The 25,710-nt window shown below is 46.2% G+C and overlaps 1 protein-coding gene and 1 long non-coding RNA gene across 13 annotated transcripts in view; one reads left to right on the forward strand and one right to left on the reverse strand.

The window, feature by feature from the left end:
• The window catches only part of LOC137520880 (uncharacterized), a 28,006-nt gene extending 6,199 nt beyond the window's left edge, over nt 1–21,807 (forward strand). Inside the window, exons 2-3 of one of the 2 annotated variants that reach the window (XR_011021961.1) lie at nt 20,669–20,818; nt 21,571–21,807. This is a non-coding gene — a long non-coding RNA (uncharacterized lncRNA). Of the gene's footprint in view, nt 1–20,668; nt 20,885–21,570 lie in introns of those variants that run through there. The other variant, XR_011021960.1, reaches the window with a different exon arrangement.
• The window catches only part of DAB1 (DAB adaptor protein 1), a 996,155-nt gene that overhangs the window by 156,172 nt on the left and 814,273 nt on the right, over nt 1–25,710 (reverse strand). The gene's annotated exons all lie outside the window — the stretch shown is intronic.

Consider the following 25,710-nt stretch of genomic DNA (forward strand, 5'->3'; position numbering starts at 1 on the left):
TTGTAATGCATTTTGCTGGCTAAAATTAAAGTAAATTAAAGCACAAGTAGACATTTCGGGTTTTTGTTTCTAATGGATGAATACATGGTATAACAATACAAATAAGCATAAAACAGTACACAACAGTAAACAATACAAGATAATGGTGGATTACAGCTGCTGCAATGAACAAATGAACTACAGATTTTTACACAGGGGTGGAAGATATGTGCGCATAATACACAGCATAGAAAGGCAGAAGGGGAAGAGAGCCCTGGCAAAAAGGCCTTACAGTCTAAACTTTAGACTCTAAAGGTTTGAGGGATAGGACAGTAGGTGAAGGAAAGCTGTGTATCATAAAATAGAAATGTTGGTCATTGACCAAAGTGTCCTAGGTAGGAGAATATGCTTGCCTGAAGAGGTAAGTTTTCAAGTTGCGCCTAAATGTGGGTGAGTGGCGGATGTCATGGAGGAGTTCCAGAAGAGGGGAATAAATTTGAGAGAAGTCTTGTAAGCTGGCGTGAGAAGAGGTGACCAGAGAGGAAGACAGGAGAATATTGTTAGTAGAGGGGAAATTGCTTTTAGGATGGTATCTGGGAACTAGGTTATTTAAATGGGAAGAAGCTAGGTTGTAAAGAGCTTTGTAGGCAAGAGTCTGGATTTTGAATTGTATCCTCTGTGTAACTGGCAGCCAGTGAAGGGACTGACAGAGGGGGATAGAGCTGGAGAAGTGGGAGGAGAGGTGGATGAAGTGTAACTGGCAGCCAGTGAAGGAACTGACAGAGGGAGATAGGGCTGGAGAAGCGGGAGGAGAGGTGGATGAAGTGTAACTGGCAGCCAGTGAAGGGACTGACAGAGGGAGATAGGGCTGGAGAAGCGGGAGGAGAGGTGGATGAAGTGTAACTGGCAGCCAGTAAAGGAACTGACAGAGGGAGATAGGGCTGGAGAAGCGGGAGGAGAGGTGGATGAAGTGTAACTGGCAGCCAGTGAAAGGACTGACGGAGGGGGATAGAGCTGGAGAAGCAGGAGGAGAGGTGGATGAGGAGTAACTGGCAGCCAGTGAAGGGACTGACAGAGGGAGATAGGGCTGGAGAAGCGGAAGGAGAGGTGGATGAGGTGCAACTGGCAGCCAGTGAAGGGACTGACAGAGGGAGATAGGGCTGGAGAAGCAGGAGGAGAGGTGGATGAGGTATAACTGGCAGCCAGTGAAGGGACTGACAGAGGGAGATAGGGCTGAGAAGAAGCGGGAGGAGAGGTGGATGAGGAGTAACTGGCAGCCAGTGAAGGAACTGACAGATGGGGATAGAGCTGGAAAAGCAGGAGGAGAGGTGGATGAGGTGTAACTGGCAGCCAGTGAAGGGACTAACAGAGGAGGATAGAGCTGGAGAAGCGGAAGGAGAGGTGAATGAGGTGCAACTGGCAGCCAGTGAAGGGACTGACAGAGGGAGATAGGGCTGGAGAAGCGGGAGGAGAGGTGAATGAGGTGCAACTGGCAGCCAGTGAAGGGACTGACAGAGGGAGATAGGGCTGGAGAAGCGGGAGGAGAGGTGGATGAGGTGTAACTGGCAGCCAGTGAAGGGACTGACAGAGGGGGGTAGGGCTGGAGAAATGGGAGGAGAGGTTGATGAGTGGTGCAGCAGAGTTAATCATGGACTGTAGCGGAGCTAAATGGTTGGCGGGTAGGCAACAGAGAGTTGCAATAGTCTAGTCATGAAATAATCAGGGCATGCACCAGAAGTTTGGTAGTGTCCTGTGTGAGAAAAGGGTAGATGCGGGAGATGTTTTTTAGGTAGAGGATACACGAGGATAGTTTGTCAATGTGTGGTTTGAATGAGAGACCAGTACTACACCTAGGCAGCGTGCCTGAAAGGGATTGGGGTTATTGAAGTGCCATCAAAAGAGATTGTGATGTCAGGCATTGAATTGTGAGGTGGGAAAAACTTCCCTGCTACCTACACCTAACACTCACCTCCCATATTCTTATGCCTAACACTATGGCTGAGCACCGCAGATAATACACTACCACTCCATTGCAACTGACAACATTACTCGGCTACAGATGTGCCACAGTCAATACGAAGTGTGGCTATATAATAACAGAACCCTGATGATGATTGTCACCAATGCTGCCTGATAGTCGGGGGAGCCCTGCACCGACTGTCACCCTGAACTCCGAGCGCCCAATTTAAAGCGCACCTGAACTCAAAACTTCCTCTCTGCTCTAAAAGATTAGCAACAGCATAATAACCTTTAAAGAAAAATGTTTCATTGTTACAGCTGATACAAATCCTGCAATAAATCTGCAGAGTGTCTACTTCCTGCTTTCATGGAAGCAGACATAAGGTTAATATCCTGTGTTTACAAATTAGCTGCCTAGCCGAGGCAGCCAGCTGACACAGCTGAGAGATCAAATTACACTTGTGATTACTAGGGGTAATTAGGCAGGCTAAACTCTCTAAATACAGTACGGGCGCACAGGCCTGGAATTACACCACAGGAGCCTGTAGGCACAGATGTCCCAGCAACTTAGACTTTGCCCTCCATGAACCTACAAACCCCCATCAAACCGCACTGCAAGTGTGATCGCTGGCCCAGCTGTCACTTCTCCCTTACCCGTCATAGGTAGTTTCGGGTGTCCCTTAGCATAAGGTAGCCAGAGATACCCTCAGTATTAGGTAGCTAGAGGTGCTCCCGACAGAAGGGAGATCTCGTCAGCAGAATGCCAAGAGTCAGGTAAATAACCTCTCCTTTACACTTCGCTTGGGACTCTGCATAGGGAGGGGAGGGAAGCACCTTTCCATCATCAGGTGCCTGTAGGCACCTGCCTAGATTGCCGTAAAGAGAACCAGAGACGAAGCACCCTCATGTATTTTACCATATATCAATGGGAACATGACAGTAAACACCTACTCTGCTCTTTGTTTCATTCTTCACTGCTCAGCCTGCCTGTTATCAGCTCTGATAAGAATCCCCGACTGATCATTCAGTCTAGCTTTGCCCCGAATGATTATAGCTGAATCAGTCTTCTGTGATGTATTTTCAAGCCCAAGCCTGCCCCCTTCTGGCTCTGATTTCCTGCTATGTGTATCCTCCTAGCAGGAAATCAGAGCCAGAAGGGGGCAGGATTGGGCTTGAAAAGACATCACAGAAGACTGACTCAGTTATAAAATTCCTGGGCAAAGCCAGACTGAATGCTCAGTAGGGGATTCTTATCAAAGCTGATAACAGGCAGCTCTAGCAGAGAAGAATGAAACAAAGAGCAGAGTAGGTGTTTACTGTCATGTTCCCATTGATATATATGGTAAAATACATGAGGGTGCTTCATCTCTGGTTCTCTTTAAGGTAAATCTGGCCCTGAGGGTGCATTTCTCTATGTTTTCCTTCTGTCCTGTGCAAAAGTTCAGGTCCACTTTAATTACTCATTGCGCCATAGCCACCTAATTTCCTAATTAGTTGCAGTGCCCACATAACCTGTCTTGCATCTCATTGCCTTGCTTGCTGGCTGCTCACATTATTCCTTATGAGACTATGGCAACAGCCAGATATGGAAACACTTGGCAAACATTATTTACAACCCCTTTCATATGCATGCTTGTGCAGTGTGCAGAAAATGTGGGACTTTGAAAAAACTAAAGGCATTAAAAGGGGAGGATCAGCACATCAGCCAGGCTAAAGCACAAAACGAGTTTCCAATTACCTCTCACTTTACAGAGCACTACATGCAATAACTGGTATGACCCTTAGGTGGCGGTAAAGGCAGGTATAAAGGTGGCTCTCTCATCTATCTAAACGCCAACATTTTGCAGAGATACATTTTTAAAAACTCACTTTTTTTTTCCTCCCCAACAAATCATTTTGTTTTCAGTAATAATTGTAATGGAAAACGGAGACGCTAAAGATACATGTGAAATATATTTATGTTTGACCCTCTGGAAAATGGACGCACTCGTCATCGCCTTGGAGGGAGCACCAGCCGTCAAAGCACTTTAAGTGTCAGGCTTCAATGAAGAATGCCGCTGACCAGATGTTTCCGTGGCGATAATATCCGCATTTCCCTTCAGCTAGAAGTGCAGGCCGCTTGGTAATACACAGAGATTAAAGGAAAAGGCTCTATAGGTAATAAAAAGCAAATACTTGACTTTCAGATTGCTATTTTCTGCAGACAATAAATAAATAGCTTGGAAGAGGAGGCTGAAGTGGATTTGAAGTAGACCTGTTGTACCTTAGGGCTGGTTTCACACCAGGACGTTGCGTTTTAGGGGACGTTATGGTCGCATAACGTGCCCCTAACGCAACGCCTGGTGCTCTCTGCTGTGGACGTCAGAGTGAGCCGCGTTGTGCAGCTCACTCTGGTGTCCGTGATGCGTACTCTTGGACGCATGCGGCATCACGTGGTCCCGCCTGGCCAATCGCCGCACAGAGCGGCCGCTCCAGGAAGTAAACACTGCACGTCACTGAGTGCAGTGAATATTAATTAGCCATGTGCCTGGCCGCTCTCCGCTCCTCCCCAACATTACTGAGCATGTGCAAGCAGTCTATCGCGGCTCTGCCGCTTATAAAGTACTGCATGCAGTACGTTGTCTTATGGCGCAGCGTTACTAAGTAACGCAACGTGGGCACTGTGAACAGCCCATTGATTTTTCATTGCTGTGCGGTGGGGTGCGTTACAAGCTGCTCTAACGTGCGCCTGTAACGTCCCACTCTGAAACCAGCCTAAAGGAAACATGAGGTGAAAATAAAACTGATAAGATAAACAATTGTATCTATCCTCCTTTTCCTAAAAATGACTCTTTATTTTAGCTATCCCACAGTTTTATTTTAAAATCTACTTTTTAAGTGTTTCATTGTCTCTGCTCAATGACACATGCATACAAGTATGCCACAGCTAAGATCTGTGAACTATTGACCCTTTTTATCTATCCCCTGCTCTAAGAAGCCATTTTCTGCAAGGAAAGTGTTTTACGGCTGTAATGATGCTTATTCCACAAAAATGACATTTTCGCATTTCCAATCGAAAATCTGCATTTCTGATCGGAAGTCAGAAAACTGAAATCAGCGTTCTGCGGAAATATCGCATTACCACGGTCATTTTAGCTCAATCACAGAACTCGGAAGCATTGGACCAATCAGAGAATGCAGAGTCAACACAGAAATATTTGGCCAATCAAAGAATGCAAAAAATGTAAAAAGAAACAAAAAGAAAAAAAAAAGAAAAAAGTCCTTGGAAATTTGAAAACAGTAATTTGCAATCTGCGAAATCGGTAATTGGCATTGATGGAAATTGGAATTTCCGACGTGATCCCGACTTGGACAGAAACGGTCACTTGCATACCTGTTTTTTAACTCTTTCAGTCAGAGAAAGAAAAAAAAGGAACACTCCATAGCTATCTGTGTGCTCGGCCCGTTACATTTCATTTCAGAGTCCCTTTAACCAAAGCAGGTCATTTGGGTGCCAGACGCAACGGGGAAGCTACTAATGCACTGCTATTTGTGGTGCCCAATCTTCCAGTTATATCTGCCAATCATAGCTATTGAGATGGGCGCTTATGGCAGCGCCCAAACTTCCCTGCCACAACAGGCGCCCACAATTTCTAGCCAGTTAGGGTTTACTTGCGGGCGTTGGGTGGGGTTAAGCATTGATCAGAGAGGGGGTCAGTTTTGGTTAGACATTGTTTGGGGGGGCAGTTAGGCATCAGCTGGGGTAGTTGGATAGGGTTAGGCACTGGTTGAGGGTATAGGTTAGAGTTAGGTACCCGTAGGGGAGTTGGTTAGTGTTAGGTATCCGCTGGGGGAGTCTGTTAGGGTTAGGCACGCGTGGGGAGTTGGCTAGGGTGTTAGGCATCAGCCGGGGGGGCGGTTAGAGTTAGGCATGCGTTGTGGGGGGGTTAGCCAGGGTTAGTCATTATTTGGGGAGGTTAGTTAAGATAAGGCATTGGTTGGGAAGGGGTGCGGTTAGAGTTAGGTATGCGTTGGGGGGATGGCTAGGGTTAGTCATCATTTGGAGAGGTTAGTTAAGGTAAGGAATTGGTTGTGGAGGTCGACTAGGGTTGGGCAATGATAAAGATTTCAAGGGCGAATGCGTTTATGCTAGGCATAAGTAAAAGATCTGTAAAATTACAGATATTTTACTATTGCAATTGCATAGAGCCTAATATTAGAATATTAGTAATCTTACCAATATTCTACTAGGGTCTTTCTCTGGCACCCTTTTTGCATGAACGCCCTTTACCATGCACTGATAAGTTGATTGGCAGTAAACTAATCATAGTTATTTTTTTTCCTTTTGAATGTAGCTTATGCAGCTAAGTGATGTTCTGTGCACTAGACCATGGAGGTCACATAGCTTGGTAATGTACTAATAATACATAACTGGAGGTATGCTACCCCTGTAGCGATGTTCATCCTTGTAATGATGGATCAGTAGCATGCAGTCTATTTCCTGCTGCCAAATGACTGACAGGCCTCCCCTCCCCCGGCATTCTGCAGAAGCCCCACCTCTGAGTGGCCCGCTGGTGACTGCGGAAGGTAAATACATTGCGGTCTTTCATTCCACTCACTCTGCAGACATCACTAACAAGTAGTTTTATTCTCATTTACTAATGAGCACCTTGCAATCTCTCCCTGTGTAATTAGCGGCTGTGCTGGAAGCTGGCTCCGGCCCAGCTCTGCAGTGACTGGCGGCTCCTGCTCCTTTATCCCTCGCAATGCTGCTGTAATTAGTCTTAAAGGGAAATTGCACCAAAAATTACAGCTAATTACAGTTAACTAGCAGTTTGTCCTTTCCTTGAGAAAGTTAATACGTGCAACATGGGTAGTCCAGGGTGGCAAAGTACCCAGATGGCAAAATAATAATTACTGGATTCATGCTGAGGGAAAGTTTTTAAGTGTTAAGAGAGGATTTCTAAAGGTTAAACCTGCAGAAAAAAATCTACATAACAGCCAGTACCGGACAGCAGCTCTAAAATCTGGAGTACATTTTCCTTCATCTTTTCATGATAAGAGATTTCTCTGCTATTTGGGGTAACCAAAATGTAATGCGGGGCATTAATCGTTTTAGGGGCCTTTCACACTGATGCGGCATTTTACCGCAGCCTATCGCTAGAGCAATGAAAGTCTATGGGGCATACCACACTACGGGGTTGATTCACTATAACAAATAGCACGCCTTATCAGAGTTAAGACGCCTTATCAGAGTAGCATAGCAAGCGCTACGAACTTATGCCTGCTAATTGGCATGTCAGTCGACTTGAGGAGCTGTGAAGGGGTTTGCATAAATAAAGGGGCCTCTGCCCCAACGCTGGTTATAGGGGCCCCCAGATTAATTTTGCCCTGGGGCCCCCATCGTTCCTAGAACTGGCCCTGACTGAAGACACAAGCGGCCTCTTTTAAAAACAGCTTTAATAAGATAGACAAAAATAACTCCCCACACAACTCGTTTCACAGGTCTCACCTGCTTCTTCAGGCAAATACACACACACACACACACACACACACACACACACACACAGAAGGATTGCAATCAGAGGCATAACTGTAGAGGGAGCAGCACATGCTGCTGCAGAGCGAACCAGGCTTACCTCAAACCCCCCACCTCCCGCATTCTCCAACCTCTCACCCTCCCTCCTTCCAATATAGGGACTGCCCCTTCCAAAGCAGTTGTGTTTTTATGGCCACACTTTTTATGAAGGGGGGGGGATGCTTCATAGAGGTTGCGGGGGTTATTTGATTTCTGGCCATGGGGGTCACCGCATGGAAAGGAGGTGTGAATGCTGGGAAGCCCGATCAAAATTTTCCTCAGGAGAACCCATAATGATATGGCTCATCTGGCTGCAGCAACATTTGTTTTGAATGTGGTTTGGGTGCCATTGGGGAAGATTTCTCCTCACTTTCCGTCCCAGGGACCACTGGGACATCCTGCAATTATAACAATTTTTGGTAATGTAGGAAAGGCTGACAAGATGAACTGGGAGAAAATAATATTTTTCCATCACTTTTCTTCCAGGGGACTCAAAGTACTGTTGGCAAAACTTATGCCTTCCTGTTACTGGGATGTTCCTCCATTGAGAAGCTTTCCATCACTTCCTGATTAAGTGACAGAGGTTCTTATACCAAATGCAAATCCTCAAAATCTATTACTTCGCTGCACTCCAATTCTAAAATAGCTGAAGTTACAAATTCATCTTCTATACAAATAGGTGAAACTATACAGCTATTTCATATATACAGTACTGTATGTCACAGCCAAAACACAAAGGGCTTGATTCACAAAGCAGTGCTAACCTACTTAGCACGTCTTAAGTCTTTAGGCGCGCTAACCAGGGTGCTAAGTAGGTTAGCACAGGTTTTCTCAATCAAGTCCCATATGCTTTAATGGGCACTTCGCGTAGAGCGCCCTGCGTCTGTGCAGTGCGCGCATAAAGTTTTACGCGCATAAAGTTTTGCGCGCGTAAAGTTTTACACGCGAAAAGCTCGTTTAGACGTGCTAAGGGGGTTTTCACAGGCGTGCTAACAGTTAGCACCGTTTGTGAATCAAGCCCTAAGTCTGTCCACTTTTGGGTTGGCAAAAACCGGCATTATTGGACTGTGGCCGGCCAGAACGAGACCGGATGAGAGCCAGCCAAGACCTGAAGAAAGGGAAAAATAGCAAAATTTGGCAGTGGCGGTATCTGCAATTCCTAGGCCCCTCCCCCGCCACATTTTGCCTTGTGACCTCTGCACTCTTTACCTGTTTGGCTTTTTATGGCAGCCCATGTGTTGCTGGTATTCACTGCTGTATGAAAACATGCTGTTAGGCGATGCTGGGACAGGAAGTGGAGCCATAATCATGTGATCTCTGAGCACAAAATAAAGGCATTAAGTGTTTTTTGTTGTTGTTTTTTCAATTGCAGCTCCTCAGAAAGTAGATTTGAGGGCAAGAAAAGCAACCCAGGATTCTATGATAATCCTGGAGCTCAGGAAACAGCTTCATGCAACACACAGAACAGCTTTATGCATAGTAAGATCTGCTGCTGCATGTAAGGGGCGGTGATAATATCAGCTTTTGCACTATCCATGGTGCTGAATCTGTGCTATAGCAAAATACCCTCAATACACAGGCATTGATTACTGTTCCTTGAGTGCTTTGGAAGTAGTTTATCAGTAAAGGTAATTTTATTATGAATAAATATATAATACCAGGTGTCATTAATGAAGACAGAGGGAAATCTTTTGCACATACCACATACATAGCACTAGAAGAGCTGGAAGAAAAAACAAATATGATTTAATAGTACTTCTTTCTTGTGGCTGTGATTTTCATTTCTACACAAGGCTTAAAGAGACTCTGAAGCGAGAATAAATCTCGCCGCTAAACGGGGGTCCCTTCACCCCCAAACCCCCCACTGTGACACTTGGTCGCAGACTTGGTCGCTCCTGGAGGCAGGGCTAATGGCTGCAGCCCTGCCTCCAGTCGCGTCTATCAGCGGCGCATCGCCGCCTCTCCCCCGCCCCTCTCAGTGAAGGAAGACTGAGAGGGGCGGGGGAGAGGCGGAGATACGCGCTGACAGACGCGCGTGGGGCAGGGCTGCGGTGGTTAGCCCTGCCCCAACCAGGAAGCGCTCCCCCGCATTACGGAGGGGATTTGGGGGATCAGGGATCCCCGTTAAGCCGCGGGATAGCGGCGGTTTAGCAGGGGCACACATGCCCCTGCTATCTATGAGGTCTGAAGCGAGATTTATTCTCGCTTCAGACTCTCTTTAAAGCGGACCCAAACCAAACATTTTTTTTATTCAAAATATGTAGTTGCACCACTCTGACACATTCAAATATAAATAAACACTCCTTCAAGCCTATGAGCACTTCAGTGCATGCTTTTCACCCTTCTCTTTGCATAACTAGGGTTATACAGGTGGCAGCCATTAGCAATTCATCCTTTGCTGGACACCATCTACTCCACCAGTCTGCCGGATTATTTGCCGGCAATATGAAAGGAAGGGAGGGGTTTCTCCAATAAATGTAAAATATTTTATATTTGTCACCATGCAGCTGAAAAAAGGCTGCTATTTATTATTATAATTTAGAAAATAGATTTTATTTCTGAAATCTTGTATTTTTAGTTTGGGTCCACTTTAATTCATAAGTTTTCTCCCTCTAAGCCAAATATGTTGGGGTTCCCCTTCCTAGTGCAGCAGAGCCCCTCCCATTCCATGTGTATCATCCATGTACAGCAGCTCATTTCTTTCATGAACAGCTCCCTTGGACATCAGCTTCCCTCTTTCATGGGTTTCTCCCCATTTGCTGCCTTCTCTTTCATATGCAGCAACTCCTACTTCATTTCCAGGTGCTCCCTTAGGCTGCTGCCGCCCAAGGCCCGGGCCTATGGGCCTTTCAAGAAATACGGCCCTGGTCTCATAGCAGATTCTTAACTCAAAACATGAGCGGCACAAATCAGCCCTCCAAACAGGGATGTTTCTGCTGTCATTCCCACCGAATTAAGCCCTGTATACATACAGTATACCAGATGGTTCCCCCAATCCCCTTCAGTGTCGGTGCAGGCTGAGGGAACTGTTCTCTCACCAACACCACCAGCTCCATCATGCACTGCATCATCAGCCCTCCTTCTCCCACTATAGAAGCAGAAAATGTCCCAAGCCTGCAGGCTAGTGATGCCTCTGTACAGCCTTGGTTCCCAACTATTGCCCTAGGGAAGTTCTGATCCCTGATAGACAACAGTCCCTGTATGTGTACACGGCTTTAGTCTGAAGTGATCAAACGCTGGACCGCACCACAGACAACAGTGTGGGGCCTTGATATATTTGCCTTTGGTTTACACATCATGATACAATAAACCACTTCAGCCTAATACCACAACACAGCACTTACAGGAGCAGAACATGCTAACTGTAGCAAAGAGGAAAACAAAATAAAACAGATGTTGTGCTTTATACACTCACCTAAAGGATTATTAGGAACACCTGTTCAATTTCTCATTAATGCGGTTATCTAATCAACCATTCACATGGCAGTTGCTTCAATGCATTTAGGGGTGTGGTCCTGGTCAAGACAATCTCCTAAACTCCAAACAGAATATCAGAATGGAAAAGAAAGGTGATTTAACCTCCTTAGCGGTAACCCCGTGTGTGACACAGGGTAAGCCGCCGGAGGGTGCCGCTCAGGCCCTGTTGGGCCGATTTTCATAATTTTTTTTTTGCTGGACGCAGCTAGCACTTTGCTAGCTGCGCCAGCACCCCGATCGCCGCCGCCGTGCGCCCGATCGCCGCTATCCGGTGCGGCGCGCGCCCCCCCCCAGACCCCTGCGCTGTGTGGCCAATCAGTGCCAGGCAGAGACAAGGGGTGGATCGGGTCTCCCAATGACGTCGCTGACGTCGGTGACGTCATCCCGCCCCGTCGCCATGGCGACGGGGGAAGCCCTCCAGGAAATCCCGTTCTTTGAACGGGATTTCCTGATCGCCTATCGCCGGAGGCTGGGGGGATGCCGCTAAGCAGCGGCTATCATGTAGCGAGCCCTGGGCTCGCTACATGATTTAAAAAAAAAAAATATAAAAAAAAAACTGCTGCGCTGCCCCCTGGCGGTATTTTTCATACCGCCAAGGGGGTTAAGCAATTCTGAGCGTGGCATGGTTGTTGGTGCCAGACGACCAGTCTGAGTATTTCACAATCTGCTCAGTTACTGGGATTTTCACGCACAACCATTTCTAGGGTTTACAAAGAATGGTGTGAAAAGGGAAAAACATCCAGTATGCGGCAGTCTTGTGGGCGAAAATGCCTTGTTGACGCTAGAGGTCAGAGGAGAATGGGCCGACTGATTCAAGCTGATAGAAGAGCATCGTTGACTGAAATAACCACTCGTTACAACCGAGGTATGCAGCAAATCATTTGTGAAGCCACAACATGCACAACCTTGAGGCGGATGGGCTACAACAGCAGAAAACCCAACCGGGTACCACTCATCTCCACTACAAATAGGAAAAAGAAGCTACAATTTGCACGAGCTCACCAAAATCGGACAGTTGAAGACTGGAAAAATGTTGCCTGGTCTGATGAGTCTCGATAGAGTCAGAATTTGGCGTAAACAGAATGAAAACATGGATCCATCATGCCTTATTACCGTGGGCGATGTTTTCTTGACACACTTTAGGCCCCTTAGTGCCAATTGGGCATCGTTTAAATTTTATGGGCTACCTGACCATGTCCATCCCTTCATGACCACCATGCACCCATCCTCTGATGGCTACTTCCAGCAGGATAATGCACCATGTCACACAGCTCGAATCATTTCAAATTGGTTTCTTGAACATGACAATGAGTTCACTGTACTAAAATGACCCCCACAGTCACCAGATCTCAACCCAATAGAGCATCTTTGGGATGTGATGTGGAACGGGAGCTTCATGCCCTGGATGTGCATCCCACAAATCTCCATCAACTGCAAGATGCTATCCTATCAATATAGGCCAACTTTTCTAATGAATGCTTTCAGCACTTTGTGTAATCAATGCCACGTAGAATTAAGGCAGTTCTGAAGGCGAATGGGGCTCCTAACAATCCTTTAGGTGAGTGTATGCTTGCATTTGCATATAAAAGATGAGGTGAGAGGCATATGGAGTCTCCCATATTTTAAACAATGCACATTGCCTGGCAGTCCTGATGATTCTCTACTTCTAATACTTTTAGCCATAGGCCCTGAACAAGCATGCAGATCAGGTGTTTCTGACAAAATGAGCTGCATGCATGTTTCAGGTGTGTGATCCAGACTCTTCTGATCAGAATGATAGGCAGGACTGCCAGGCAGCTGGTATTGTTTAAAAGGGAATAAACATGGCAGCTTCAGTATCTCTTCCACCTCAGGTTTACTTTAAGGAAGCTGAATTAGGGCTTGCCATTAATCCCTGCTATGTATGGAGCTGAAATGAAGGGATAGTTACATGGGTGTAACTAAAAACCATGGGGCCCCCAGGAAAAGTGTGATGAGGCCTTTTAACCTCTTGAGTGCCAGAGGTTTATACCCCCCAGAGACCAGGCAATTTTTTACAATTCAGCACTTCACAACTTTAACAATTTACTCATCGGTCATACAACTTAGCACCCAAATGAATGTTACCTCCTTTTCTAGCCACCTAATAGAGCTTTCTTTTGGTGGTCTCTGATTGCTGCTGAGATTTTTTTTTTCATTAATTAACCTCTTGACGACCAGCTAACGCCGATTGGCGTAAACTGGTCGTCTGCAGGTTTCCATGGAAACTTTCCATGTCCGTTCACGGAGGGTGTCTCCGTGAACAGCCGGAGAGCCGCCGATCGCGGCTCGCGGGCAAAATGTAAACACGCGGGAAGAAATCCCCGCTGTTTACATCATGCGGCGCTGCTGCGCAGCAGCGCCGTAAGGCAGATCGGCGATCCCCGGCCTCTGATTGGCCAGGGATCGCCGGCATATGTTAGGCTGAAGCCTATCCTACAATGCGCAGGACGGATATCCGTCCTGCGCAGCCCAGGGAGGAAGAGGTAGGGAGGGAGAGGGAGGGAGCACAGAAAATGCAGCGGAGGGGGGCTTTGAAGAGCCCCCCCACAAATAGCAGCAAGCCGGCGGCGATCAGACCCCCCCAGCAGGACATCCCCCTAATGGGGAAAAAGGGGGTAAGTCTGATCGCCCTGGCATAATCCTGATCCGTGCTACGGGCTGGAGAGCCCACGCAGCACGGATCAGGCAAACAACACCTGGTCGTCAAGTGGTTAAAATTTATTTTTTTAAAATAAAAAAAACCCTATTTCTTTTAATTATTTTAATTAACACCCCCCCCCCCCCCCCCATTAGCCCCGGACGACATTCATACACTACATGATACATACATAAGCATCAGCCTATGATAGGGATTCATTTGTGAACAGTTAGGAGGGACAATTTAGTGACAGGGCTTTTCTCTGTACAGCGCTGCACTAGGCCACAGCGCTGTACACATGGTTTCCAGCTTTTTTGAAATGAAATAACAGCCTGCCAGCTCCAATCGCTGGCTGGCAGTCTGTTCTCTGTCCCCCGCTGCGTGCAGTGCAGGGGACACATGCTCGAGCGAGTGCTCATTCCCTGCTAATCTCGTGAGACGCGAAAGAACCACACTCCCACCACCGATCAGCATGAGGTGGTAGGAAGGCGGTCGGAAAGGTGGTTAATGTTCACAACCTTTCCTTTGCCTCTTCTTGGTGACCCTCACAGCCTGGGAACAAGTGTGGCCATCAGGATCTTCACACCCATAACACGTGTAGCCACAAAAACACCTGATGTGGAGTATTGGAGGCAGGGAAGGTTAGTAGTTGGGCCCACCCCCCTCTCACACACTTCTGGGCCCCCCTGCAGTCGCAGCTGCTGCTCCCCCCTTAGTTACGCCCCTGGAAAGTTCTTTTTATGAGGAAGGGTGGAGTTATGCTTTAAGTCTCAACTAAAGTCACAATAATAAAAAAATGAGCTCCAAAACATCTATAGTGGGTAACAGATCTGCATGTTTTTTTCCATAGTCAGCTGCTCTGTTTACATGTAATAAATCCAATGCTGCTGATGTGCCAGGCTAATTAGGACACGAGGCAAAGCGCAGTGACTGCAGTAAGCTTAACAAAGATGCCGGTTTGAGACAGAGGTCACTGGCCCCTACCCCCACACTGCTTGAGCAGATCACACTCTCATGGCTAATTAGTGTCCACATCTGCAGTGACCCCTGCCACCCTGAGATACCAGCATAGATTCTGCCAGTGTTGGTGCTCGGAGGAAAAAAAGAGGATATACTGCATGTAGATGTATTCTATCAACATTTTCTCAGTCAATGTAGGGATCACTGGCTGTTTAGTGCTATTTACTTATGAAACTGACTCCACTTTAAAGCCAAACTCTAATTTTTAAAATACAACAACAAAGTTCCTGCACCCCCTGGACACCACAGGCAGAGTAGATGGTAAAATTGTCAATCATCTTTTTCGCAAATCTAATTTTTATGTTCACTTATGCCCAAACATCCCCAATGCCTCCGGTGCCCCTGTTACTCCCTGTCTGCTGAGCCCAGCAGGACATAAAACATTTGAATTTGGGGTACCCACCTATCGCATCAAATTGCATCCACTTTTTTTACAGCGTCACACCACACAGCCAGGGGTTTAGAAGTGGGCCATATAAAGTATGTGGGACTTCCAGGCAGGGGTGGTGAGGAGTGCTGCAAAGAAAAGGACACAGGTGCGGACCTTCCATGATGCTGCCTGGATGACGTTCGGCAAGCGGAGTCTTCAAAGGGGAGGCATTCTGCCTGCCCCCCTTACTCCCCCTGCCACCATGCCTTTAACTCCTGGAGTAGGGGAACCCCCTCCTCCACCACCGCAGTCCCCTGATGGTTGCCCGGCATGCAGCAGAGACCTCAGCTCAGAGACCCGCAGACAGTCATACAGAATATACTCTCCTCCAAGTAGCGGTGGTTATACAGGAAGGACTTACTTCCTGTATACACTCTGATACCAGGTGTACCGCTCTACTGTCTGACTGCCTGCAGGTCACCGCTGAGGTCTCTGCCGCTCCGGGCATGCAGCGAGGGAGCGGAGGCATCAGCCATCAGGGGGGGTTTGGTGGTGGAGAAGGGAGCCACCTGACTCCAGAAGGTAAAGGAGCAGCGGCCGGGTAGGGAGGGGGTACAGCCTGGCTTCCTATATTGGGGGCACCTATACCTGGCTACCTATACTGGGGAAACCTATACTTGGTTACATATACTGGGGACATCTATATCTGGTTACCTATACTGGGGCACCTATACCAGGCTAGACTATACTGGGGGCACCTATACTTGGATACCTATACTGGGGGCACCAATGACTGGCTATCTATGCTGGGGGCACCTATTGTTGGCTACCTATACTGGGGACACCTATACCTGGCTACCTATACTAGGGTACCAATACCTGGCTACATATACTGGGAACACCTATACTTGGCTACCTATACTGGGTAACAATACTGTTGGCACCTATACCTGGCTTCCTATACAGTGGACACCTATACCTATACTACCTACCTACACTGAGGGCATTTTTTTGGTTGTAACGTGGCTGTATAATGTGCCGTGGAAATTGTCGGGTGCTGTGCAATTATTGCAAATAGGGTAGATGGGGGGGGGGGGGGGGAGAGGCGCAACCGGCCTAATAAACAGATCGTAAAAGTTCTGTATCCCAAGGTTTAAGAATGAAATAGAAAAAAAATAACTGGAAGAGCTCAGAAAATAATGACTTTTAGAGCAGATGGCTGCAGATGGTAAACTGTAGTAAGTTGTTTCAACAGAAAGTCGCACAGATTTGCTGGATCCGTGTCAAGGACAGAGCATGATGACACGATGGAGACAGTCTCCTTGAAGGAACGAGAAAGGAAATCGGCATTCGCGTAACTGGCCTGTAAAATATGGATAGCTTTCCCAGCGGAAGATAAATGTTTAATTAATGGAATGTTGTATTAATTATTCGAGGGGGGAAATTAATTAAGGTCTGCGGTCGGGTGTCAGAGAGACACGGCCTGGCAGTGGAAACTGTTGTGTTTAACTGCAGGGAGGAAGAGAAACTGACATTAAACCAGAAGATGTGTTAACACATAAATGGCTCTGGATGAACCGGAACAAAATGATGTTATAAAAGATGAATCCAGACAGATAGACGCACTGAGCATGATTTATTAAGGTTCTCTGGGCTGGAGATCACTGGAGAACATGAAGGGTCCTATCAACCTGATTTACTAAAATCTGTCATTAGGAGGTCAAGTTTGCAACCCTCACCTGCATACCTGCCAACTTTTTTAGACAAAAAAGAGGGCCATTTAAGCCACGTCCCTGTCCTACCCCTAACCACGCCCCTGGCACACCTCGTCACGCATACCATAAAGCTTTCAAAAGAAAATTATATTGTTTTATTATTCAAACCACACTGGTCCTTTCTATCCTGGTTCATTTTCCTTCATAATAACATTTGAAATGTATTTATTTAAGTATTTATTTAGCACCAACATATTACGCAGCGCTGTACAGAGTATATTGTCTTGTTACTAACTGCCTCTCAGAGGGGCTCACAATCTAGCCCCTACCATAGTCATATGTCTAAGTATGTATCGTGTAGTACATGTATCACGATTAAGAAATAAATTAATTTAAAAGATGGGAATTAGGTTTAGAGTCAATTAAACACATTTTTGTTCAGTAGAAAGATACATATATTTACACAGAACATCAGTCCAGCAAAAGGGACAAATGAGGAAGAATGATGGACAGAGGGATTGGGTTCCCAAACAGGGACTGTCCCTCCAAAAGATTTGGGAGCTATGAATCTGGGTCTGGGGGTGTAGTACTAGTCATCACCTGAGTATTGCACTATCACTCCCAAACTCAGTGATAGCATAATATAGAGTTCCTCCCTGGAGGAAGTGACATCAGTGGTCACAAGATCCAGCAGGGATGTCCTGATATGTATGCCATGTATTCAGGAGAAACACTGTCCAAAACAATGTTCCTGGTGTAACATAAGATTGATGACCGTTCATAGACACAACTTTATTGACACACAAAAATGATCTAAAAGAATGAAAGCAAACCTAAAGTCTACAAAAAGCAAAAAGTCAAATACTTTCCTCAGTAGTTCTGAACTCGGTCCTCAAGGACTCCCAACTGTGCATGTTTTACAAAAACCCACAGAGGTAGTTACTGAACTCTGCTGAGACACCAATTACCTCACCTGTGAATGTTTGTGGGTTTTCTGCAAAACATTCACTGTTGGGGGTCCTTGAGAGACACTGCTCTAGATGGTCCAGAGGTTTTCACATCCTCATAAAGCCCACCAGCGATGGGTCCCTCTTCACCCTTATGGTTGTGAACGGTTGCGGATAAGTGCCTTTATACTGGGCAAGCATGTGCTGCAGTCGTAGCTTGCATCTATAGGTAGATTCTACCTGGAAGATCCTTTTCAATTCGTAATTTTCAAAGTAGCTTGCAAGCTGAAAAAGCGTTGGCATCTCCAGATTCTAGAGGCTTCCTACAACTGTCCTTTAAAAGCAAGGGTTCTGATTTACAAAGTGTGTTCTAACTAACTAACTTCTACATTGCACCAAGAATGGGCTTAGTTACCATATTTAGCACAGCACTCTTGTTTGTACCTTTCATTTAGAAAAAAAAAATCAATAAAATTATCAGCTGAGATTATGCTTGGCTTCATGGATGGATGAATGTGAGGGCACTATCATTGGAGGACACCTGTACACATGCTACAGAATCACCTGAAACAAGCAACAGAATACCTAATCAGCTCAAGGTGACCCAAAATTACTAGTAAAGTATAGAAAACTAAAATAGACCGAAAAGCTCTCCTACTTAAAAGCAATGCTCAGTGTAGAAGTTACTGTATATGCGGTAAAGGACAACTAAACAAGAGGGATATGAAGGCTGCCATATTTATTTCATTTCAAGCAATACCAGTTGCCTGGCAGTCCTGCTGATGCTCTGCCTCCAATACTTTTAGCCACAGACCCTGAACAAGCATGCAGCAGATCAGATGTTTCTGACATTATTGTCAGATCTGACAAGAGTAGCTGCATGCTTGTTTCTGGTGTGAGTGTGATTCAGACAATTCTGCAGCCACATAGATCAGCAGGGCAGCCAGGCAACTAGTATTGTTTAAAAGGAAATAAATATGGCAGCCTCCATATTCTTCTCACTACAGTTGTCCTTTAACTCAGCTTTAAGTGAGTGACACATAGAGCCATATCAATCCCTACCATGCACTGAGGAGTGCTAAAAGTCTGAAACAGGCTGTCTGCATGTTGGTTTGATGTGGCTCTGTAAAATGTATAAGCTATAGGTGTGCTATGCACCAGCGGTTCTGGATGTAAGCCTGGCTTCAGGGGCATCCTCTATAATAATATGCAAGTGTCTCTGTGTCCCTGTGCCTGACTTCCTGTGTGTGTGTGGTGTGCTGTGTGTGTGTGGTGTGCTGTGTGTGGTGTGCTGTGTGTGCCGTGTGTGCTGTGTGTGGTGTGCTGTGTGTATGTGTGTGTGTGCTGTGTGTGTGGTGTGTGTGTGTGTGTGTGTGTGTGTGTGTGTGTGTGTGTGCGCGTGATGTGGTGTGTTGTGTGTGTGCTGTGTGTGTGTGTGTGCGTGGTGTGTGTGGTATGTTGTGTGCGATGTGTGTGTGGTGTGCTGTGTGTGTGGTGTGTGTGCGCATGCTGTGTGTGTGTGGTGTGTGTGTGTGCGTGGTGTGTGTGTGCGTGGTGTGTTGTGTGTGTGCTGTGCGTGCTGTGTGTGTGCGTGGTGTGTGTGCGTGGTGTGTGTGGTATGTTGTGCGTGTGTGTGTGTGTAGTGTGCTGTGTGTGTGTGGTGTGTGTGTGTGTGGTGTGCTGTGTGTGGTGTGCTGTGTGTATGTGTGTGTGTGGTGTGTGTGTGGTGTGTATGTGTGTGTGTGTGTGTGTGTGTGCGCGTGATGTGGTGTGTTGTGTGTGTGTGGTGTGTGTGGTATGTTGTGTGCGATGTGTGTGTGGTGTGCTGTGTGTATGGTGTGTGTGCGCATGCTGTGTGTGTGTGTGGTGTGTTGTGTGTGTGCTGTGCGTGCGTGCTGTGTGTGTGCGTGGTGTGTGTGGTATGTTGTGTGTGTGCTGTGTGTGTGTGTGTGTGTGTGTGTGTGTGTGTGTGTGTGTGTGGTGTGCTGTGTGTGTGTGTAGTGTGCTGTGTGTGTGTGGTGTGTGTGTGTGCGTGGTGTGTGTGTGCTGTGTGTGGGAGTGTCCGTGCAGGCTGGGACGCAGAGACTGTGTAGAGCGGAGGGAGGACGGGCCAGAAGGGACGGGCGTGTGCACGAGCGGCGGGCGTGCGGGCGCATGCACGAGCGGGAGGAGTGCAAGCAGACCTAGCCCGTTTTTAAACGGGCTAAGGTTACTAGTAAAGAGATCATTTGCATATTCAGTAGTGGTGCACTGTGCACTTAAACCTGAACTAACGCAAATACCTTCTGTTTTAAGAAGGCAAACCACACTAAAACTAGCACTAACAGTCCCTTTGGACCATGAATATGTAGCATGTGCCCATAGCTGCACTAAGAAAGGTATACTGAATAATGAATACATTAAATAACCTGATTAGTGAGGCGTGAGCACAGATTAGACGTTATGCCTTCTAGAACCTCCAGCATTGCCTGTTACCTTGCTGAATGAGCCCAGTGGTCATGTAATCAGCGCGCCATAAGTACAGCAAGGAGCACAACCGCAATTCTGTTCATGGAGTGTCCTCGGCAGAATAGCATTAATGAAAATCACTACTTCACTCACTTGCAGAGGTGAGAATAAATAGCTGCATGTAATCTTAAAGGGCCATTATCCTGAAAATTCCTGATTGTGGGGAACCTCACTGATGAAGCTCAGAATGCTTCACTATCAAAGAGTAGCTTTTAATTTTATGTTTTTACTGAGTTGCTTCTCAGAATGTTTCTTTATATAATACTACAATAGTACTGCTAATATGTAATTGTTATGTGAAAAAAATGAGCGCACAGATCAGAAAAAAATGTCGCTGTCCATTTGATTCACACTATGGAATATTCCATCACCACTCCATTTTTTTAATCAATCTATTGCAGGAATGTATTCATGTTATTACTATCTTTGTACCTGATGCCACTACTGATATCTCCAATCTGTTTTCCTTGTTGTCAGGACCCAAAGATTACACCGGATGACAGGAGAAGGGCGAAACCAGTCGGGTTAGGAGAATGGGCAAGTCTATATTGTACGGCACTAGAACTTTGCATGCATTTGTTTGATGCAAGTCTATGCATTGGGGGCCTGTCTGCAAAGAACCACAATGTAAGCTTGCTGTTTTCCTTAATGGTTTGAATACTATTATGTTGTAATAAGGACTCAAACACATAATATAGCAACTGATCCTTCCATTTGCCTTTGTGGTGGTGGCCACCTGGTGGTCTTGTTGTGTAGTGGGTGGCTGCAGGAAATGATGTCCTGAGTGGGGGAATTCATAGTGAGAATCTTGCTACAGCACTGAGCATTTGTTGGAATTCTGAATGCACGTTTGTGGAATAGGAACCTCTGGCAGATTGAGTCTCGAAGGCTTCACCTGTTTATCTGCGAGTGCCTGGATCATTAGTGGCCACCATTAGCCTCAGAAGACAGCGTCTGGACAAGGCATGTGCAAAGGTCCATTAGAACTAAGCTGCTTGTGCATTGATTTCTTCTTTTTTGCACAAGTGCTGGTTTTACCATTAGAACTATGATGTGGAGGAGTTGGCGTTAATAAGGAACTAGGTTTATTGTTATATGGAGGAGAGGAGGAAGGGCCATAAACACCGTTTGATAGGAAGTCATCAAACTGATTCTCAGGAAAATCTGTGCCTAATGACTGTCAGAGAGAATGATGAGTGACAAATGTTTAGGAGGAAAGGGGATCTGGCATTTTGGAATTTTTTTGGATGACAGTTGTTATCTATATGTTCAGCAATCCAAAAGCATGCCTAGTCTTTGATTACAATGCGCCCATGTGCATTATGAATCTGCATACAAGACCTGTCTGACCTACATCTCCTCTTTGAACTCATCCATAGACATACACCAGCCCACCCTATCCGATTCTCCAAGGCAGCAAGACTTCTCAAGAGCTGCCCCACTCTTTGGAACTCCCTTCCACTACCCATCAGGGTCGCCTCATCCTTCAAAACAAGCCCTGACAATGTACCTCTTCAAGAGTACCTACTCCCTTTGTCAATGCCATTACTCGCTCATCTAAGTACCATTTATGCAACCTGTACCTAGTGTGTCCCTACTCCCTCTCTTTAGATTGTAAACCTTTGGCAAGGTCCTCCCCCTACTGTATCCAACTTGATCATGCCCCCTTATCATCGGATACCCTTCCTGCCGACTGCAATGTACTTGAATGATGTGATCACTAAGACTCCATTGCATGATCTTGTATCTTTTTTTCTGTATCTCTATCTATTGTTGAGTGCGGAGTAATATGTTGGTGCTTTATGAATGCAATAAATAATAATAAATGAATTAAAGGGGGGCAATATTTAGGATCCTGGTGTTTAAATTCCTACTTTCATATATTGCATGAACCCTCCATGATGCTAGCCGCTAATCCGGAATTAAGAATCGCTGCAGCCAAATGCTTCTGTAATAGCCAGATTATCTTGACCAGCCATGCTGAATGCTGCCCAGGAGTCGAGACTCACCACAGAAATGAACACTACTGCACCTTTTGAACTGGAACACCCTGGTCAGCACTGCCAGATGTCAGCAATCGGGATCCTCAGCAGCATCAGCCATCACAGCCGGCTTATTTCATGAAGAACTGAACGTTTGCCTTCCTCTGCCCCCCCCCCCCCCCCCCCCCTTCCGATGTCTTCTTAGGGATAACAGACAACTGCCAAGGGTGATTGGTGGCGCCGTAGCATGGCAGTCTCGTCGTTTGGACCTTTACCCCCCCCCCCTTTACTCTCACCATCCAACACTCCCCTTCCAGAGCCTGTAAGAGCCAAACCCAGTTCCGGGTAAAACACCTTTGTGCTTAAAGGGATTCTTAAGCCAAGCAAAAAAAAAACCCTAACATTTTTACTCACCTGGTGCTTCTACCAGCCCCCTGCAGCCATCCCATGCCCTCACAGTTACTCTCGGATCCTCCTGTCCCCACCGCCAGCTTCTGCTGATTTCGGCCGACAGGCTCACTGCGCCTGCGCAGGCCTGGCCACGTGTCTCCTTCTTCGCATTCCCATCTGCAACAGTGCTTTTGTGGACGGGAACGCGAAGAACACTACCCGTTGCCAGGCCTGTCAGTGAATCAAAAGTAGCTGGCGGTGTGGGACAGGAGGATGCGCGATTGACTGCAAGGCCACGGGATGGCTGCAGAAGGCTGGTAGAAGCACCAGGTGAGTACAAATTATTATTTTTTTTACTTGGCTTAAGAATCCCTATAAGCACAAAGGTGTTGTACACGGAACTGGGTTTGGCTCTTACAGGCTCTGGAAGGGGTGTGTTGGATGGTGAGAGTAAGGGGGGTTAACGGTCCAAACGATGAGACTGCCGTTAGGCTTTAGTGTCCCTTTAGCAAAATAAATAATTCGGATTCTGTACCAAAAGTACTTTATATTAAACAACAAGAATTTTTTTCTCAAAAGGCACCAGCAATTACATTGATGAGTCGGAAATACTGATATATTGGAGGATTCATAATGCAAAAAGGGTGTGGATGGTCTCTTTATAAGGAGCATATCGTTGTAAATAGTCCTTGCAAAAACAATCTCATGAATTTTAATGGTGGTCTGGGCTGCGATCCTTCTCCGCACTACAGTTTAGCAGCTCACAATTTGGGAGCGTCTCCTCCACGCGTCTGTTCTACGCGTTTCACATACAGCTGCTGTAATCTGCGGCAATTAATACGTCAAGTTTAAATACGCCACTTAGGCTGAAAACAAATTATATTTTCATCTATGGTTTCTGGCATGTCATAAAAACACATTTTCTGTGAAATGTCTAACATATGGGGCGAAGGTTCTTAGTCTGGAAAAAAAAATGTGCCTGCTAACTTATGGCGCATCTTTCAACTTCATGGGCGAATCAGCACCGCTGCTGCTTTTGAACTGCTGCTTCGGAGTAAGTATGACAGATGTCTGTTCATTAAGTTTGTCAATGTGGCGTACTGAACACACAGGCACAAATCAAGACCATATTTCTGTTACCCGTTTGCCAGTCTCGGAATGCTCCGTAATCAGTCGGACCATTTAAAATAATGTGAATTGTACAAGGCAGATGTCATTTTTAAGTCAACGTGTTTGTTCGATAATTCGTCAACTAAAACAGATTTAATGAAGTGAACAAACTGTTTATGGAGCGGTAACAAAGTTGATAGTAATTTTTCCAGCTACGTTTCCAAAAAGCAAAGCAGTGAACGGGTATTTGGTCCCACATTATCTCAGTGTAGTGTCAGAAGGACATCTCATCAGTTTATTTTCACCTCGGATGTCCTTTAAAAATCCATGTTTGAGAAACAGCAGAGTCGTCTATTTGCTAGTGGTCTTTAAAGTGAATGGGAACCGCATTTAAAAAAAAATGAGACAGATACTTACCCAAGGAGAGGGAAGGCTCTGGGTCCTATAGAGCCTTCCAGCTCCTCTCCTGGTCCCCTCGTTCCAGTGCTGGCTCGCCCGGTAGTAGTATTTGACTAAATTAGTCAAATACTGCTTTATCCGGCCGAAGGAGGCTTCAGAAGTCTTCAGGGAGCCCGAGTGCTCCTGAAGAAGGGCGGCCCTGTACTGCGCCTACGCAAGCACGCTCTCTTGCACGCTCACGCCTGTGCAGTATGGAGCCGCAAGTCTTTGGGAGGACACGGCTCAAAAAGACTTCCAAATACCCTTTCGACGGGGGATTAAAACGGGGGGGGGGGGGGGGGAGCCAGCACAGGATAGAGGGCACCAAGAGAGGAGACGGAAGGCTCTATGCGACCCAGAGCCTTCCCTCTCCTTGGATAAGTATTTGCTTCCTTTTTTTTTTAAATGCAGTTCCCATTCACTTTAAGAAGGTAACTATTAAAATATGTTATCTGTGGTTTCCTTTGGTGAGATTAAGCAATAGAAACGATCAGTCATTCCACAGATGTAGGCAGTCCAAGATAATGTGAAAGTAACAAGAGCTTCCCCACCGGTCCATAAAGGTATTTAACTCAGGTAGCAAAAGGACATACTGTGTGTTCATGAAGTCCAGCCTCACTAAATGCAGCTCTAGCAGCTTTGATCTGCAAGTAGGCACAGAAAGGCCTGGCATGCTTCAGCCAATTGAAATTTACAGAGGTTAAAAATCCTTCCTGACCCCACATGGCAGATGAATGAGCTCCCAGGATCACAGCTGTACTAAAACACAATGAAATGTTCAGTATTTTAAAAAGCAAAATACTTTTTTAGCCTGACTGCATTTAATTCAGGAAAATATTCAGTGGTGGCATAGATAGAGGGCTGAGACAGAATGGGCCTGATTCCCTAAGACAAATAGCATGCCTTATCAAAGTTAGCATGCCTTATCAGAGTTACCACACCTTATCAGAGTAGCATAGCGAGCGCTACGAATCCGCAGGGGCTCAGGGCAAGACGAGTGCTGATTAGCAAGCATAAGTTCGCTATGCTACTCTGATAAGGCATGTTAACTTTGATAAGGCGTGCTAACTTTGATAAAGCATACTATGTGTCTTAGTGAATCAAGCCAAATGTGTTTCTGTACAGCTATATTCAGCTGAACAAACATTATTCTCTGCCTTTCTTGTAATGTTGAGGGCCCGTTTCCACTATCGTGAATTTGCATGCGGTTTTTGCATGCAAATTCGCATAGCAATAGAAGTGAATGGGACTGTTTCCACTTGTCAGGATTCCTTTGCGTTTTTCTGTGCAGAAAAAATTCGCATGGCAGAGCCATCAGAATTCGCATATCGCATACCGCTATGCGAATCGCATACAATGTATTTAATAGGAAATTTGCATGAGGTTTGAGTATGCGAATTTTCATGCGAATTTGCATAGGAACAATGGAAAAGCACACCAGCACTGCTATGGTTAAATTCTCATGCATCGTCATCCATGCGAATTCGCAAGAAAATTCGCATGAAAATTCGCAAGGACCCGCATGCGAATTTTTACCGCGGCGATTCGCACCGCACAAGTGGAAATGCAGCCTAAATCTCTCACTATCTCTTCCCAGTA

The sequence above is a fragment of the Hyperolius riggenbachi genome, chromosome 6 (genome assembly GCF_040937935.1).
Source record: "Hyperolius riggenbachi isolate aHypRig1 chromosome 6, aHypRig1.pri, whole genome shotgun sequence".
Taxonomy (NCBI): Eukaryota; Metazoa; Chordata; class Amphibia; order Anura; family Hyperoliidae; genus Hyperolius; species Hyperolius riggenbachi.